This window comes from Dama dama, chromosome 19 (genome assembly GCF_033118175.1).
Source record: "Dama dama isolate Ldn47 chromosome 19, ASM3311817v1, whole genome shotgun sequence".
NCBI classification, from domain to species: domain Eukaryota; kingdom Metazoa; phylum Chordata; class Mammalia; order Artiodactyla; family Cervidae; genus Dama; species Dama dama.
In genome coordinates, this window is record NC_083699.1 from 77,140,804 (window position 1) to 77,160,687 (window position 19,884).

At 41.5% G+C, this 19,884-nt stretch overlaps 1 protein-coding gene and 1 non-coding gene across 2 annotated transcripts in view; both read left to right on the plus strand.

Moving 5' to 3' along the window:
• The window catches only part of DSCAM (DS cell adhesion molecule), a 664,082-nt gene that overhangs the window by 142,903 nt on the left and 501,295 nt on the right, over positions 1-19,884 (plus strand). The gene's annotated exons all lie outside the window — the stretch shown is intronic.
• LOC133074270 (U6 spliceosomal RNA) lies at positions 4,426-4,530 on the plus strand. The gene has a single exon (XR_009697123.1). It is a non-coding gene; the product is annotated as a U6 spliceosomal RNA (small nuclear RNA).

The following is a 19,884-nucleotide window of genomic DNA, read 5'->3' on the forward strand; positions in this document are numbered from 1 at the left end:
ATAATGGGCTCCAGTTTCATCCATCTCATTAGAACTGATTCAAATGAATTCTTTTTAATGGCTGAGTAATATTCCATGGTGTATCTGTACCACAGCTTCCTTATCCATTCATCTGCTGATGGGCATCTAGGTTGCTTCCATGTCCTGGCTATTATAAACAGTGCTGCGATGAACATTGGGGTGCACGTGTCTCTTTCAGATCTGGTTTCCTCAGTGTGTATGCCCAGAAGTGGGATTGCTGGGTCATATGGCAGTTCTATTTCCAGTTTTTTAAGAAATCTCCACACTGTTCTCCATAGCGGCTGTACTAGTTTGCATTCCCACCAACAGTGTAAGAGGCTTTCCTTTTCTCCACACTCTCTCCAGCATTTATTGCTTGTTGACTTTTTGGATAGCAGCCATCCTGACTGGCGTGTAATGGTACCTCTTTGAGGTTTTTAAATCAACTATACTTCAATAAAGTTAAAAAATAAAATGAAAACTAAAAAATAAAGTTGTTAAAAAAGTGCATCAAAGAAAATACCAAAATTTTGAGTAAACACTTTAGAAGAGATATGTTCAGGGACATAAGGGACAAGAGCATGTACTCAGTATTATTAATATTAGAAAGACTGTAATTTAAACCACTATAAAATGTAATAAGGGGCTTCCCAGGTGGTGTTAGTGGTAAAGAACCTGTCAGCCAATGCAGAAGACTCAAGTTTGATTCCTGGGTTGGGAAGATCCCCTGGAGGAGGGCATGGCAACCCATTCCAGTGTTCTTCCCTGGAGAATCCCATGGATGAGGAGCCTGGTAGGCTACAGTCCATAGGATTGCAAAGAGTTGGACATGACTGAAGCAACTTAGCACACACACGCAAGCAGAATGTAATAAAATATTTCACAGACCATCAGAATTTAAAAAAAAAAGACTATCAGTTTTAAAAGAACTCAGTTTAGCCATAGTCATGTCATCTTCCTCATTCCTATTTATTATTTGTACTTGTTGAAGTTTTTTTTTTTTCCTATAGGATTGGTCTTTTTAGTATTATAACTTCCATTTCATTTTAATTTTTTCTTTTGTATTTCATGTCTTCTTTCCAATTTCTTTAAGTTTACTTTATTCTTCTAGTTTATGGAATTGGTTTTGGCTGACTCGTTTCCAGTTTTCCTCTCTTTTAAAAGGAAATGCATTTCAAGCATAAACTTCTCTCTAATGAGCACTGTAGCTACATTACACAAGACATTTAAGAAAATATGCCATTGTTTATTTTTAGTAGGTCATTTAGGCACATTTATATTTCCTTGAATTTCTGGCATATTTGGTATTTTCCATTTATCAATGTTGTTTATTCATCTCTTCCCCTATCGAATTTCCCTGCTGTTTGTTTGATGACTAGTGCTGTCTCCATTTCTTCTATTGGTCTGGAAGTTACAGCTTCTCCGACTTCTCTGTGCTGCATTTTGGGTGATTCATCATATCAACTTTTTCTTCTGTGGCTAGTCTGAGGTTTGTTTGTTTTTTGTTTGTTTGGGGTCAGTCTTAGAGGATTCTCTGTTCTCAGGTTTTAGAGGATTCTGGGATTCTTATTTGGTCCAAGAGAGAAAACAAGGTGATCAGGTGGTGAGGGAGCTCCAGGTTGTGGTAGAGAGAACAGAGAAGTTAAAAGAAATAGAGGAAAGGGAAAAAAAGGGCATTTTTAATAGGAATTCTGGAAGAAGACAGTTGGACAGGCAGTATTTGAAGAGATAAAGTCTGAAGGAGAACTTCCCTGGGGGCCCAGTGCTGAAGAATCCACCTGCAAATGCAGGGATTTAGTTCAGTCTCTCAGTCGTGTCCAACTTTTTGTGACCCCATGGACGGCAGCATGCCAGGCTTCCCTGTCCGTCACCAACTCCCGGAGCTTGCTCAAACTCATGTCCATCAGGTCGGTGATGTCATCCAACCATCTCATCCTCTGTCGTCCCCTTCTCCTCCTGCCTTTAGCCTTTCCCAGCATCAGGATCTTTTCCAATGGATCACTTCTTCCTATCAGGTGGCCAGAGGATTGGAGCTTCAGCTTCAGCATTAGTCCTTCCAGTGAATATTCCTTTAGGATTGACTGGTTTGATCTCCTTGCATTCCAAGGGACTCCCAAGAGTCTTCTCCAACAAATGCAAGGGACTTGGGTTCAATTCATGTGCCATGGAATTCTCCAGGCAAGAATACTGAAGTGGGTAGCCATTCCCATCTCAGGGGATCTTCCTGACTTAGGGGTTGAACCCATGTCTCCTGCATTGCAGGCTGATTCTTTACTGTCTGAGCCCTTATTTATCTAGTCTTTAAGTGGTATTTAGTCTATTTATATTTAATGTCATCATCAACATAGCTTGTATTTAGATCTTCGTCTTGATACATGTTTCTCTTTTTAATTTCCTGCCTTATTTTAAGTGACCAAGTAATTATTTAATTTCTATTAACTAAGTATACATTTTTGTATTATTTTGGGTGTCACTAGAAATTACAATATTATCTTTAACTTGCCACAGCTCAATTTCCAATTATATCATCAAACTCTTTGCAAGATGTAGGCATGCCATGATTATATACATAATTCCACTTATTCATCTCCCACTCGTTGTGCTCCTTTATTGCTCTACTTTGAATAAATGTAGCCTAAATCTATATTGTTATATATATATATTACACAAGCATAGATATGTGCCTGTACACACAAATACGCACATATTAAAAATAAATAAGTCTTTTATTTTTACCTATACGTTGCACTTTCTATGGTTTTCTGTGTGTGTGTGTGTGTGTTTTTTTCTTCTGCAGACTTGAACTTTTTTCTGAAATTGTATATTGTTTCCTGAAGAAGTTCTTTTAGCATTTCTTATACTACAGATTTATTTTCTGCCTGCAAAATCTGAAGTTTCCTTTGACTGAAATCATCTTAGTCTAGCTTCCATTTTTTATGTAAACTTTGGTAAGATATAAAATTTTATATTAACAGCTTTTTAAAAACTGTATTTTTGAAAACTTTATTTCACTCTGAGAAATTCAGTCATCACTCTTCTCATACTTTCCTTACATATGACCCGGCTGGGGTTTTTTTTGTTTTATTTTTGGTTACATTAAGATTTTCTTTCCAGTTTTGGTTTTCAGCAGTTTGCCTCTGATGTGATAGGTGTGACTTTAAAATTACTTTTTAAAGGCTTATCATGTCGTTTGCTGAGCTTCTTGGATATGTATATTGATATATTTCATCAATTTCAAATTTAGTAACTTGTGTCTTAAAATAATTTTTATCCTATATCTCTCTTCTCCCCTTTGGGATTTTCAATTATTTATATTTTTTTGATAGTATATTATATGTCTTGGGTATTTTGTTTTATTTTACTTTTTTGCTTTTTTATTTTCTGTTATCTATATAGTGTCTATTGACTTGCCTTTGATTTCTTTGATTCTTTTCTCTGTCCAGTCTGCTAATAAGCTCATCAACTGCATCTTCCCCTCTGACATCACATAATTCCATCATGATGGTTCCATTTCATTTTCCTTTTTACTGTTTCCACTTATGTGGAAAGTCTTTATCTGCTTATACTTGTCATCCACGTCTTCCTCTAGATCTTTCATCATAAATTCTTTAGAATCCCTGAGTGATAATTCTAACATCTGAGTCATTGCCATATTTGTTTCTATGAACTGTTTCCTCTTTTAAATGTAGTCCTCTTTTCTCACTTCTTTATGTATCTTGTGATTTTTTTAAAAAAATTTACACTGAACATTGTGATGGGATAAGGCATGTTCACCTCCTGAGAAAGACATGCCCCATGAGTTTGATGGTTTGAGACTGAGTTAATCTAATGTGTGGCTGAGCTGTCCCTGGACTCTGTTGTGGAGTTAGAATTTTAAGTTAGACTCAGTTCACCACTGAATTTTACACATTGTGGAGGTGAGGTTGGGACTTTGCCTTCAGAAGGCTCAGGGTCAGAGCACTAGTCAGACTCTTTAGATCTCTTTGTGCATCACAAGGCCAGCTACGAGCTTTCCAAACCATGGCAACGTGGTCTCTTCTTTGCAGCCTGCCTGCCAGCATTTTGAGTTTCTGGTGCGTTCTCTTTGCTCTCTAGACCCATTTCTGGCTTTATGCACCTAGGTCGTCTCTTTCTGCCTTAGGGCATGGCCCTTTCAGCCTTTGTACTTGGTGAATGTCCAGGGATTTCGTAGGGATTCATCTCAGTTCTCCTGTTCTTCTTCCAGCTTTCAGCATTTACTATGTTGCTAAATATATTCTTGCCTTCTTAATTTCCTACCATAAATTTCCCTTTTTCTATTTATTAATTACATATTAATAAATATTCTATGTTATTAGTATTATATTTACATTTATGACATCTTCCTATATTGATATCTTAAATGCAATTGTGGGGAAAAAAAGGAGGCATAAAAAACAAAGAAGCATGCTTACTTTGGCAGCACATATGCTAAAATTGGAACAATACAGAGAATATTTGCATGGCTCCTGCACAAGGGTGACACACGTTTGTGAGGTGTTCCATATTTTTAACTGATCCACAGACTGTGGTTACCAAAGGGGAAAGTAGGGGAGGGATAAATTAGAAGTCTGGGATTAACATATACACACTACTCTCTGCCAAATGAACCAGCAAGTACCTACTCTATAGCATCAGAGCTATATAATTGAACTGTGTTTGATATTTTGTAGTAATCTATAAAGGAAAATAATCTGAAAAAGACATATATATATATAATATATATATATATATATACCCCCACACACACATATATATATTTGACTCTCTTTGCTCTACTCCTGAAACTAACACAGTATTATAAATCAACTATACTTCAATAAGAAAAACAAAAGAAGAAGCAAATAAATACTGGAGGAAAAATCCCCCAATTCTGTAAACCTTACTTAAATAGATAACTTCTCATGTATACAAAACTGAAGTTTGGAAATGAAAGTACAAGCTCTGGTTCCAGGTGAATTATCAGCGAGGGTCCACTAGAGAAACAGAACCAGTCAGAGATAGATAAATAGATGATAGAGATGGATGTCAAGGGATTAGCTCACACAATTATGCAGTTGTGGTGAGTCTGAGATCCGGAAGACGAGGCATCGGGACACAGTGGATGCTCTGGGGCAGGGTCTGATCCTGTAGTCCACAGGCCGGATTTCATCTTCAGGGAACACTCATTTCTGCTGTAAGTTCTTTCATCTGACTAGATGGTGCCTACCCAGATTATCTGGGCTCATCTCTTTTACTTAAAGTCAATTGGTTGTTGATGTTCATCACACCTAAAAAATAACCTTCACGGCAACAGCTGCACTAGTGTTTGAGTGTCTGGGAGCTACACCTAGCTCTAGGTTGACACGGAAAACTGGCTATCGCAGTAGGTAAGGGCACAGCCTGAAGCTGAAGCTGGAGCTCCAGTACTTTGGTCACCTGATGCAAAGAGCTGGCTCATGGAAAAGACCCTGATGCTGGGCAAGATTGAGGGCAGAAGAAGAAGGGGGTAACAGAGGATGAGATGGTTGGAGGGCATCACTGATGGGATGGATCTGAGTTTCAGCAAACTCTAGGTGACAGTGAAGGACAGGGAAGCCTGGCGTGCTGCAGTCCATGGGGTTGCAAAGGATCGGGCATATTCTACAAGCCAGTACAGTATGTAGTAAGGAGTAAACAGTAAGGAAGAAAATAGATGCAAGTGAGAAAATGAAAGGGTTGCTAACTGTTAATCATCCCACAGACACGCGGGCTGGGTGTCCTCGACAGTGCCCGGGTCTGTCATTCAAGCGACCTCCCTGTGTATCACAATGCTCCTTTCTTATAAGTCTGAGGGGAATCCTACTAAACAGGGGAATAAATGTTCAGTGTGGGTTCAGGTGTCAGCTGCTTCTGGGATTGTCTGAGAGAGCCAGCTGCCCAGCAACTGGAGACTCCCAGGCCCACGGGAAGCCCTTCTGTCAGGGCGAGAAGCTTCCCTCAGATGCAGCCCTTCTGCCCGCAGAAAGGGGGCTGCTTCCAGCTGGCCCACTGCCCAGGTTGCCCTGAGTGAACTCCTGGGGCCCCTCTCAGATCATTCTGCTCATTGCACCCCAACAGTCTTCAGGGGATACATCAAAATTTTCACAGAAGACATTTTGTTTTGGCAAGATACAGTTATTTGGTCACAGTCCTTTTTTCCCCACTACTTTTCTGTATTTATGAAAGTTTTTACAATGCAAATATATTAATATTATAATAAAAAATCAATACAGTAGCATTTTTCATTTTAAAATTTTATTTATTATTGGTGTCTAATTGCTTTACAGTGTTGTGTTACTTTCTGCTGTACAGCAAAGTGAATCAGCTAAACGTGTACATATATTCAGGTTTCCCAGGTGGTGCTCGTGGTAAATAACCTATCTGCCAATGCAGGAGACATGGATTTGATCCCTGGATAGGGACGATCCCCTGGAGGAGGGCATGGCAACCCACTCCAGTATTCTTTCCTGGAGAATCCCATGGACAGAGGAGCCTAGTGGGCTACAGTCCATGGGGGTCTCAAAGAGCTGGACCTGACTGAAGTGACTTAGCATTTGCATACATATATCTCTTCCATCTTGAACCTCCCTCCCACCTCCTACCCCTCCATCCCACCCCTGTAGGTCATCACAGAGCCTGGAGCTAAGCGCTCTGTGCTATATAGCAGCTTCCCACTAGCTCTCCGTTTTATCCATGGTAGCGTAATATATGTCAATGCTTCTCTCTCCGTTTGTCCCACCCTCTCCTTCCCTTCCAGTGGAAATTAGTTTATATTCTGTAAGGAAGAAAATAGGATTGCTAACACTGTTTTCCTTTTCCATGTCTTCACCTATAATTACCATAAGCATCTTCCTAATACAGCCTGGAGGATCAGTGTGGTGGCAGTGGTCCATGAGGACAAAATAAGGATTCCCTAAAACCTGGGAGAAGCCCCCATTTTTAGGAAATGGGAGAGTTTGTACATTCAGAATGTTGGGAATGGTGACTCTAAATTCATTGGCTTTTTTTCAAGTAGACCAGCCAATCTTTAAAAAGAAAATGTGAATCATATCCTAAAACACTTTGTGCCTTAATAAAATTAGCTCAGTAACTTTGCTAATATGGTCTCTCTGTTCTTCTTACTTCATGAGAAAGTGTCTGATTGGAATAAAATTTAGATAAGACATTCTGGCACATAAAGAATAATTGGAAAGGGAAAGAAGCAGGTGGTGTGCATACATTCTATATCCATTGCTGAATGCTTTAGTCAAAAATAGTTTATACATGAGAAGTAGAAGAGATGACCAGACAGAAAAAAATATTAGGCAACACTACCAGGAATATGGATACAGAGCAGGGCCTTGGGGGCATTCAGGACAGAAGCCTCATTCCCTGCCATGTCCTCTGCTTGCCTTTTATCTGTAGAAAGACTTCATGCAAAGGATAAGTTTAATCAGAAATATAAGAAAATGCAGAAACAAGGGAAAAGCAAACAGTACAGAATAATAATAGTTCAGTTGTTAAGCCGGGTCAAGGACCTTTGGTTGCTCCTCAAGGGCTATAGCTAATTCTCTGAGCCTTGGCCTCTGAGCTGTCTTATAGATACTGAAACCCTGACCAGGTGGAAAAAGTTAACTGCATGATGACCAGACTGTGGCCATGATACAAGTTGCCACAATTCCAAGAAATGGCCTCGAAGAAATGGGAACAAACTGACCCTGGAACTGAAAACTAATTGTACTGAAAACAATCAAGGTGACGCTGGTCAGACCACTGATGGCCAATTTCAAAATGACTGTCAGAGATGACTGTGCTGTTTCTGTTTGTAGCCCTCCTCTCTCTGCCTATACACCCTGAAACACTCCTTGAAAAGCTCTTGCCCACTGATGGCAGAGGGAAATTGGACTTTGGACATGAGTCCACCTCCTCTCCCAGTTGCCAGCCTCCAGAATAAAGCTACTTTTCCTTTCTACCAACACTTGCCTCTCAAGTATCAGCTTTTAGAGCCGTAGGCAGCCAGACCAGAGTTCAGTAACAATACTAGCTCAAGAGCTGTGGTCTTAAAGAGAAAAAATTCTCTTAGAAAGTAACCAAAAATATCCCAAAGGCTGAATTTTAATGTTTTTCAGACCAGTGTTTCTGATCATTTTCAAGTCAATTCAATTTAACAAGTAATATTCATACCTGACACTAACGTGTCAGGAATAATGATACAGTAGTAAACAAAACATACTAATGCTCGCCCTTGTAGAGCTAATGTTCCAGCGAGAAGAGAGATGATGGACATAAAAAGTCAGCTACAAAGTATGCTAAAGTGATAATTAAGATAGGGCTGGGGAGGTGTGGAGTGTGATATAAAATTAGAGTTATTGTAAAAGACAAAAATTATCCTACTTGATCTACTCCTTAAAGTGGGTCCTGTTTGGTGTAGCCTAGTTCATGATGGGTAACTGGTGAAATTGGCTCTGATTTCTTGAGACTTAGTCTGTGTGCTCTGGTTCAGTGTTAAGAGCAACTGAGAAGAGAATTCTGTGGACTTGTCACTCCACAGCAGACTCTGTTTTTCTTGTAATTTGATGGGAGTAGGAAGAGTAGAAACAAGTTATGTCTTAGCGATGGACATGTGAGCGTTAAGAAGTGAGCTGCCACGTGCAAAGTCAGTGTAGTCAATGGGTGCTGAAATATCAGGCTCCTCGCATGGGTGACCCCGAAGCCAGGGCCAATTTACGCCCTAGTATAACAGGCACAGAATCTAGGGCCACAATAATTTTAAAAGCCTGTGAAGATGTTTTGATTTCTTTTCAAATCAGAAGAAAAAAATTAAAACAATCCAGTCCAGATTTCATTTGTCTTTACATTCCTAGTCATAAAACATAATTTTAAGCAATTTTTATGGAGGAAAGACCTATGAATGTCTTAATGTGGCCCTTCCCATAGCCCTGTGCCCTCCATAGGAACAGCCCTCCTTCTGTTTCCTTTATGTTGAGAGAATTGCTCCTCACGGAAGGAAAGGTGCTTATTCATTTGGAATGGGGACATCAACCCACACCTGCGTCCATCCTCCTTGTGTATCATAAAGAGATACTCAGCAAAGAACTTCAGAAGTGAACATCTTCCAATATTATCTTGTAAACATAGGGTCCCAGTTTTGCAAAGCTTCTAGAGAAGTAACAACATCAAGGGAGGAGCATGAGTTTTCTATTGTAATTGCAATTTTAAAAAATTAATAATATTAAATTACAAGCAGCATTTCTTTTAAACCAAATATATGTTCAGAATTTCCCAGACACATTAATTATGCAAAATTAATTTTAATATGAATCGGAAAAAGTATTGTGAGTTCAATCTTCGTGATGGAGACTATGTTTTCAGAGGTTGTTTTGGGGAGGAAACTTCTGTTCCATTAAGAATTTGTTCCATTGAAAACACCTGTAAGCTTTTCGGAAGGGTGGGCAGAAATGTAGCATTTAGATAAAACAACTGTCATTTTGGATCAGTGTTTTTAAATATACTTCATAGTGTGATTTTATAATAGAGAGAAATGCATTTTAAAAGACAGAGAGAGATGCCTATAGAGATGCAAGGAGACCATCACTGTGCTCATTTCCCCACTAGGTAACGCTGTGATGTTATTGTTGTTCAGTTGCTAAGCTGCCCCTGACTCTTTGTGACCCCATGGACTGCACCATGCCAGGCTTCCCTGTCCTTCGCCATCTTCTGGAGTTTGCTCAAATTCACGTCCATTGAGTCTGTGATGCCATTTAATCCTCTCATCCTCTGTGCCCTCTCTTCTCCTTTTGCTTTCAAAATCTTTCCCAGCATCAGGGTCTTTTCCAATGAGTCGGCTCTTCATATCAGGTGGCCAAAGTATTGGAGCTTCAACTTCAGCCACAGTCCAGCACTGTGATGCATATCACTTAAATGAATGAGTAAACAAGTAAATTAACAAATACATGAAGGGATGGCTGAGTTAATGAATGAGTGAATACTCCCATGAAAGACATAATGAGTAAATGAATGGATGAAAGCTTGAGTGAGTGACAGAATTCTTGATGAATGAATGGATGAACAAATGAGTAGATGTCTGTGTTAATGGTGATGTGATTTCCTTTTCTCTTTAGCTGACTTTGTTTTTTTTTCCAGAGAAATGTGGCATCAACCCCACCGAATGTTTCAAACAGTGATTTTGTTTTAAAAGCATTCTGTGCCACATGATGCATACTGCCTTGGACTAAAGAGAGAACTGCAAATAATTTGGAACTCAGTTGAAGATAAATTTGCTAAATCCAGTCCATGATAAATTCAAATCACTCTAGAGCAGTGAAGAATGTGTTGGACGGGGGACAGTTTGGTGGAAAGCCAATCTATGACAAACTCAGGCCTGAGAACCAGCACTTACCTAGAGAACCTTCAGCTGTTCAAGTGTAGCTGAGGCTCACAGGTCCAGCTATTGCTGTCTTTTAACGCAGAGCAGCTTACGTGGGATTCCCTCGATTACGTTATTAAGATTCCATCCTGTTACTTCTCATCTCTCCCCTTCTCTGTGTGATGAAGTGTGAAACGTATGCTGGGCTGTGGCACCCTGCCACCTTCTCAGGAAAGGTTCCCAGACAGGACTGGCTCTTCCTGGGCCGCCGTTTCCCAGAGTTGATGGTGCCAAATGCAACTGCGCTGTCTCCTGAAGCACATGCTTACGGCAGGCTAATTGGAAAACCCTGAACCATGAAATTTAGGACAATAGTAACATATGCGGAAGTGAGAAAGGGATGAAAGCTAAATGATGCGTTTAGCAGAGGGGAAATAGAATTCGGTTTCAGTTGGGACTTCAGTGTCTACACTTTGAGCTTGAGAACCCACATTTCAGTTTTATCTGTGTGCCTCTTTTCATGAAGCTCCTGTTGGCTGGTGTGTCAAGTTTACATGGTAGTGCTCATGTTAAAGAACCCACCTGCCAATGCAGGAGATGCAAGAGACTTGGGTTCCATCCCTGGTTCGGGAGGATCCCCTGGAGGATAGCATGGTGACCCACTCCAATATTCTTGCCTGGAGAATCCCCATGGCTAGAGCAGCCTGGTGGGCTACAGTCCATAGAGTCACAAAGAGTTGGACGTGATGAAGTGACTTAGCACTCAGCACGAAGTTTACATGGTTATTCTCTCTGGAACTCTGCATTCAGAGTTCCACTGACTCAGTGGACAGGATTTCGAGCAAACTCCAGGAGACAGCAAAGGACAGGGAAGCCTGGTATGCTGCAGACCACGGGGTCGCAAAAAGTCAGACTCAACTTAGTGACTGAAAAACAATAAAGCTGACACATCTACATGAAAGGATGTAGGTGTGTATGTCAGGGGGCACAGGCATGTGTGGAACTGACAGGAGATGGAATGGTTTCCTTCTCTTAACATTGAATCTTGCCTTTTAATGTAGTGGTAAAGAAAAATGTAAAGTGGAGCCAGGAGCCTGTCCATGATGCAGAAATCAGGCTGCTGAATTTATATATCTTGAAGACCTCAAGGGACCAATGGCAAACATACGGTTGTGGATAATTCAGAAGTCGTTCACAAGGTAGGGACAGCGATCGAGCTCTGTGGAAATAATTCCCAGTTCATATCTGATGTTACTTATCCTGCTGTGACTTATCCTGTCCCATAAGTCATATGGGACTTATCTCCATGGTGACAGTGCCCTGAGACTTCTCCATAACACACCAACATCTCAGCATTTTTTTATTGGGATTGATGTCCATCGAATGGCTGAAAACCTGAGTGATCTGGAGCCAGCTCAAAGGCCCAGGACCCTGCTCTGACCCCTGAGAGTGTTTATCATGTACCTACAGACTGCTTCTTTTTCTCTTCAGAAGGGTAGAACCTTCTCTTTGTTCTGTTCTCCAGTTTCAATGTCTTCTCATCTAATGGCCCAAGATGCTAGGAAACTCTCAGGTGATACAAGCCTCACTGGCCACATGGCTCATTCAGACACAGATACCCAGCATCCCTGGGCACTAGAATATGTCTGGCCGGGAGGAGAAGCTGTGCCTTGGCTGGCAGAGGAGAGTACAGTCCTTGGACACAGTACCTGTGTCTTTACTTGTAGTTTTGGCAACATTACTACCTTCAAGTATTGTTGAAAAGGCTCCACCTTGGAACAATGTGCTCAGGGAAAGTAACATACTCCCCGTGCTCTGTACCTCTGCCTCTCTCCCCTCCAGCTTGCAGGCACCCACTCAGGAAGTGCAGAAAGGAACCAGGTGAATATGGTACACCATGTAGGCGCACTGATTTCCTTGTTGTTGCTATTCAGTCACTAAGTCGCGTCCAATTCTTTGCAACCCTGTGGCCTGAAGTACATCAGGCTTCCCTGTCCTTCATTATCTCCTTGAATTTGCTCAAACTCATGTCCATTGAGTCGGTGATGCCATCCAACCACCTCATTCTCTGCTGCCCTCTTTCCTCCTGCCCACAATCTTTCCCAGCATCAGGATCTTTTGCAATGAGTCAGTTCTTCCCATCAGGTGGCCAAAGTATTGGAGCTTCAGCTTCAGTATCAGTCCTTCCAGTGAATATTCCTTTAGGATTGACTGGTTTGATCTCATTGCAGCCCAAGGGACACTCTAGAGTCTTCTCCAGCACCATAGTTCAAAAGCATCAATTCTTTAGCACTCAGACTTCCTTATGGTCCAACTCTCTAGATGACTACTGGAAAAACCATAGCTTTGACTAGACAGACTTATGTTGGCAAAGTGATAGCTCTGCTTTTTAATACATCTCAGATTTCCTTAAGGTCAAGTAAATTCTCATGCTAATTCTGTAGTGGAATAAGCCTGTATCTATTATGAATACAATGTTGTTTCATACATTTTAAAGTCAGGCACAAAACTTCAAGAAGTGTGGGGCCCACGGCAGGACTGTGGGCTCTCCCCTTGTCCAGTTCCCGGCATATTTCAGAGCAGCGAGTCTCCTATGGTTCCTCAACCTTTTATGTCTCTCTCTCTCTCTTCCTCCTCATGCCAAAGTCAGCCATCTTCTCTTCCCTCTGTATCAGGGCATCTTCTTCTTCAGCCCTCCATCCCCCTGCTTTTCAGCTTCCACCTACCCCAGGTCTGCTGAGAGTCTTCAGAAATCATTCATCCCTGAGTCTGCTATTCTCAGGCCATCCAGGGCACAGCCCTCCCCTCAGGCCAGCCTCAGGCCCAAACTGATGTGGCCAAGGAGGTGAGTCCTGTAGGACAAAGCATGGTCCTTCGTAAGGAAGACCTGGGGTGGGGAGGTGCCTTTCTGAGCTTCTCATACATGGAGAGGCTATGGGCAGTGTCCCCTTTTCCCTCTTGAGGAACCATTTCTCTCTCTGGGTCCTAGGCAGGTTTTAATATCGCCCCTCCTTTCACTGCCAACAGAAAGGCTCTGGGTCCTACCCTCAAAGAAGCCCCGAGGGCCAAGTGCACACAACCAGACATGCATTGACTGTTGATGCATGCCCGTCAAGCTCCTGACGGGAAGCCTCCCTCCACGTCCTCTACACAGCAGTCCCTGTAATTAGGACAGGCTTACAGAAGAGAGGAAAGTGGCTCACAGTGCCCTGTTCTGTAGGAGGTGGGGCTGGTGTGATGTGGGGAGGTACCCGATGCCATGCCCAAGGATCTGCCCCAAAATAGGACAGAGGAAAGCCTGAAATGCTGATAGAAAATCCTCAGGAGGAAGAAGGTAGTGGGAGATGTACTGAATAAACAGAGCAGCTTTGCTCTTCAGTCTAGCTAATTTATGTGTGAAATCGGAATTGTTTCCTCACATTTGTTGAGGCGTCCTTGAAGAACATAGGTGAGACAAATTTACCATCATTTACATTTCTGTTCCTCTTGGGGAAATTCATGCTTGATATATGTGTGTGTGTGTGTATATATATATATATATATATTTTTTTTTTTTTTTTTCTTTTCCCCTGTAGACGGTCTGTTTTTACCCTAAAGCCCTTTTGTTTCTAGTGTGTGCTTCCCTCTAACACAAGGTTTCAGGAGGGGAAAATGCCAAAAATATTTTATGGCGATTTCTTTTTCCATGTTTGGCAAGTCTGTCCAAATGCATATATTGTGGTCATCGTTAAAATTAAAAAGCAGGGCAGAGAGAAGGTGTCACATTGAGGGATGGGAAGGCTGAGGCTCAGAGAGTTCTGGTCCTCCTCTCACGCAGTGACCCAGCCTTAAAACCACAGCTTCAGCTCCTCCTTCTACCTCCCAACTTCTCCGTTAAGAAACTCTTTTTGCTTTGGTTTTCCTGTTTTTGTACCTCTGCTTCTAAACATGCCACTGAAAACTGTGAGTTACTGTATCAGTTATAGGTATTCATCCACTGAGAAATTTTACAATGTGTATGTTATATACTCTTTTTCAAAATCTAGGTAATGTCATTGATCTGGTAGAAGTTTGCCAGTTTTTAGGTCAGTCTCTCATTGCTTCTCGATCACGTGTTTGAAGATCGCGTGGTCTCCGGTGACTGACCATCCTAGTCACCCAGGAACAGAAGAGTAATCGGGATGCATGACTTTCAGCATGAAAACCTGGACAGTTCTGGGCAAACCCAGGTGGTTAGTCACCCTCTAAGTGGTCCTGGTTTGCAAGAATACCCTGGCAGTGTTGCCATTTGGAGATGCAACAGCTCTCCCTGAGCTGGATTCTTCTCCTCTGTGCGAGCTTTGCATGGGGAGAAGTCAGCCAGCCTCACTGTCCCTGCCTCCATCAGCCAGACTTTGGACATGCTTTCTCATAGCATCTCTCTCCTGTCCATTGATTTTCTGCATGCAGACTTCAGACATCCCACTGCTATCACCTACACGGTCGTCTTTCTAGGGCAGTGTGCTATAAAGAATGAGGCTCTGAGTTTATCTCAATGAGGGGTCACTTCCCTTGACCCTTTTCAGGCAGTGGAGGTGACCTCAGCAGTACTGAGTATAAGACGGAGGCTTTGGCTTCACACACTCAGACACACAGTGTAGTGCCGTGTTTCAGATCTGGGTAATTTTGTGTAATTATGTTCAATTGCTTACTCAATCTCTGATGACTTTCTAATGAGCTGTTATTTTCAGAGGTGGTAGAAAAATCAGTTCAGGAAGAGATGATGATGTGAGGGAAATAAATAGGGAAGTGACGGGTGAGGCAGGATGAGAGGTAAACCCCGTGCCCAGCTTCCTCTGAGCAAGTGCTGTTTCAGGGGAGAGGGCAGTACACGTTGGTGAGAGGACCTGGAGAAGAAAAAGATGATGCTACAGGAGTTGAACATACCCCTCATAAAGAGAGGCCAGCATGTGGGGAATGTCAGTCAAATAGACAGATGGCTAGGTTGAAGAAGTCAACAAAGTCTTTTTTTATTTGTACTTTAGAGCAGTTTTAGGTTCACTAAAAATTGAGACAAAGGTACAGAGACTTCCCATATGCTCTCTGCTCCTTTATTTACACAGATGCTCACCTCTCCCACATCAACAGGGCTTCCTTGGTGGCTAAGATTGTAAAGAATCTGCCCGCAATGTGGGAGACCCAGGTTTGATCCCTGGGTTGGGAAGGTTCCTTGGAGAAGGGAATGGCGATTCACCTCAGTATTCTTGCCTGGAAAATTCAATGGACAGAGGAGCCTGGCAGGCTACAGTCCATGGGGTCACAAAGAGTCGGACACTACCGAACAACTTTCACTCACTCACTCACTCACTCACTCACTCACACTCCTGCCATCAACATCCCCACCAGAGTGATGCATTCACTACAATCAATGAACCTACATCAGCTCATCACCATCATCCAGAGTACATAGTTTACACTGGGGTTCACTCATGGTGTTGTACATTCTATGGGTCTGAAAAATTGTACAATAACATGTTTCTACCATTATAGTACCATAGGAATAGTTTCAGTGCCCTAAAATTCTGTAATTTCCCCCATTTCATCCCTCTCTTCCTTCACCCCTCAAAGCTGACAAGCATCAGACTTTTTGCCATCTCCATAATTTGGCCTTTTCTGGAGTGTCATATAGTCGAAATCATACAGTATAGAGTCTCTTAAGATTGGTTTGTTTCACTGAATAATATGCATTTAAGTTCCTTGTATGTCTTTTCATGACTTGATAGTTTCCTTTTCACCACTAAATAATATTCCATTGCTTGGGTGCACCATAGTTTTCATTTATCCCTTCCCCAAAGGATATCTTGATTGCTTCCAAGTTTGGCCTTTATGATTGAAGCCACTTTAAAATAATGAAAAATACTTAAATTAAACAGTTTAGAAAGTGAAATATTCTAGATGTTTAAAGTTTTGAAACATACACAAAGCACCACCCTCTGCACCCAGTCTAGGCTCCCTTAATACTTTTGCTACCAGTTCTGTTATTTCTTGAAGCAATTTCAGTAACTACCTGTATTTGCATTCTCATCTTCAAAAATGGAAACAACCACTTTGTTCATTTGCTTTTGTCATTATTATGTTTCGTGAAAGTTGTTGTGATATCTGGGATTGAACCAAGTTTTGAAAAAGACAGAGAAAAGAAAACCATCTCCCTGTGAAAAACCTGTGCAAATCCTGCATTTTATTAAGTTGTAAACCATTTGAAGAAAAGTCAGAGGAAATAGATGAAGTGACGTGTTATTTCACCAAACGAAAGTAGAAGGGTAACCATATAAACTGTCTCCAATGGCAGTTCTGAAAGCGATGATCTGTCACTGTGTAAACAGAGTTAGCTGAAAGACTTAAACAAAAAGAATGTGGCTTATGTTCTTCCTAAGAACTTTCTGCCCATGAGAAAACGATGGAATGACATGTATTCAACATACGCATGTGAACACACACTTTGAAGGTTATACTTTCTAGGGATTTGCGTACCCTGAAAAGAACTGTTGCCTGTGGGATGCATTAGCCCCCAGGGGGTGCTGGGTGCTTGCATATTTAGTCTGAACCACTGGCTTTCCATCTTTGGCCGGTGATAGTCGCCTAGGTCATTAGATGGATGGGGAAATGAGAGTCACACCACCTAGGCTTTAGCCGCCCAGTCCTTTATTACTCCAATATCCAGATTCTGAACTAGTATACTATTATACAGTTCAATTTACTGCTGGCAGTATCAGAGTTGACAATTTCAGGTTTTTCTTTCCCCACATTAACAAACAAGCATTTATCAATATTTGGTAACCCATGACCCCTAGTGTAATCCCCACAGACAAGTGAAGACTTATTATAATATTAACAATAAGTAGACTGAAAACCCCCAGGTCTTCACCTGGTTCAACCTGGGGTGGATGTCAGTCTCAGGGTGCTTGTGGATGTTCACAGGAATGCAGGGTCATGGGATCTAGACAGGAATTTTTGGACCACCCTCTCCAGCTTCCCATCTGGTACAGGAGTTCCTGCAAAGTGGCAAGAGCCACTTTGCCTACCTACCTGTTTGTCTTCAGTCCTGCTAGGGGGTTTTCTAGGCATCTCCTACTTCACAGGCAACTTATTCTGTCAGTGGATACAACATCCTTCCTTACGTTGAGGCAATGTATGTGGACTGCATGTGATTTTTACCACCTAATTTTTACATATTCTCATCCTACTATCCTAAGGGCAATAGTGAATGAAAATTTGGCAAAAGTGTTGCATTAAAAAAGAAAAAAAAAAACAGAAAATTTTGAGAGCACAAAGACAACCTTCATAAGGAATCAAAATGCTGAACTATCTTTGTGCTATTCCATTTTAATAGACATAGTAATAAGGTGAGCTTTGTATGACTTGTGTGTCCTGGATCATTGATAGTTTATGCTTGGAAATTTTTGTCTGTTGTGTGAATGACACCATCAGGGTCCAGAACTACAGTGTGAACTTCTAATGAGTACTGTCTCTGCACCCTCATGGTGGGTGTTTTCATCATCTTTTATGTGCACTTCCTACTGGTACCTGCAATATGAACTCACGATGCCATCTATATTTTATATAGTATATAAATGGGAAGAACAAGAACCAGGAATTTGAGGTGAATTCTTGAACATTTGACTCTTGAACAACACAGGTTTGAATTGTGTGGATCCATGTAAACACATTTCCAATAGTAAATGCTACAGTCCTGGGCTTTCCTGGTGGCTCAGATAATAAAGAATCTTCCTGCAATGTGGGAGACCTGGATTTGATCCCTGGATAGGGAAGATCTCCTGGAGAAGGGAATGGCTACCCACTCCAGTCTTCTTGCCTGGAGAATCCCATAGACAGAGGAGCCTGGTCGGCTACACTCTCTATGATTATTTGAATCTGAAGATATGGACCCACAGATCCAGAGGGCCAATTATAAATTATACTCGGGTTTTGGATCGCCCAGATGGTCAGGATTCCTACAGTCACATTGTTCAAGGGTCAACTGTATGTTTTTCTTATTCTCTTAGCTATGAACTAATTTGTCAAGTGGACCACAGGAGAAAAAAGGGGGAAATAATAGTAATTAAGAATTTTTTAGTAGGGTTTCCAAAAACTGTTAGTTCAAACAAATATATCTATATTTGTTTTGATGGTGTGAGGTAGAAGAACTAATTTGTCAAGTGGACCACAGGAGAAAAAAGGGGGAAATAATAGTAATTAAGAATTTTTTAGTAGGGTTTCCAAAAACTGTTAGTTCAAACAAATATATCTATATTTGTTTTGATGGTGTGAGGTAGAAGACAGATTTATTTCTTGGCTAAATACTTATGCTCAAGAGACAAGGGTAGCATATTGTCAGTTGTTGTCATTATTAAAAGAAAATGATGGGTGGACCTACTAAGTCAGCCATAGAAAGACAAATATGTGATATCACTCATGTGTGGAATCTAAAAATGTTATGAATAAACATATTTGCAAAAGAGGAACAGACAGACATAGAAAACATGGTTACAAAAGGGGAATTGGTGGGGGGGATAAATTAGGAGTTTGGGATTAACAGATATATTCTATTATATATAAAATAAACAACAAGGATTTACTTTACAGCACAGGGAACAATTTCAATATCTTGTAATATAATGGAAAATAATCTAAAAAAGAATATGTGTACATATGTATATATTACTGAATTACTCGACTGCACACCTGAAATTAACACAATATTATAAATCAACTGTAGTTCAATTTAAAAAGAAAGAGAAAATGACACCACTTCTGAGACTAATATTTGAGTTAGCTTAATTGACAGAAAGAGCAGTAGAGAGGGCTGCTCCCTTATAACATCTGGTTTATAATCCCATAGGGAAAAACTCTCCCAGAGAAAGGATGGCAGTGGGAATCCTCAAAATTAGCCAGTGGGGCAGTCAGAAACCAGGTCATTTTTTATTCAGTGCTACAGAAATGCCACAGAGGAAATTGGGGATTCCTGGGGCAGGAGCTGAGCCTTGAGCTCCACAGACCACAGCTCAACCACCGAGCTGACAGTACTTAGTAGCTGTGATCTCAGGCTCACATCTACTCAGAGGACAGCCTGTATTTATTTCTGGATACAACGAACCCTCCCCAACATCACTGCAGGATTTACCTTGCCAGGAAGTCATGGTCAGGCTGGGCATTATTTCTATGGGAAAGCAGGAGAAGGTGGGGAGGGGGCTACCTGGAGGAGAGCTTCGCTCACCTTGAGGTGATCTGGTCTGCCTTGAGCAGCGTTAGGGAAGTGTGCCTCTCAAGGGCTTCCCAGGTGGCACTAGGGGTAAAGAGCCTGCCTGCCGATGCAGGAGACATAAGAGACACAGGTTTGATTCCTGGGTTGGGAAGATCCCCTGCAGGAGGGCATGGCAACCCACTCCAGTATTCCTGCCTGGAGGATCCCCATGGACAGAGGAGCCTGGTGGGCTACAGTCCACAGGGTCACAAAGAGTTGGACACGGCTGAGCGACTGAGCATGCACGCATGTGCTTCTCAAA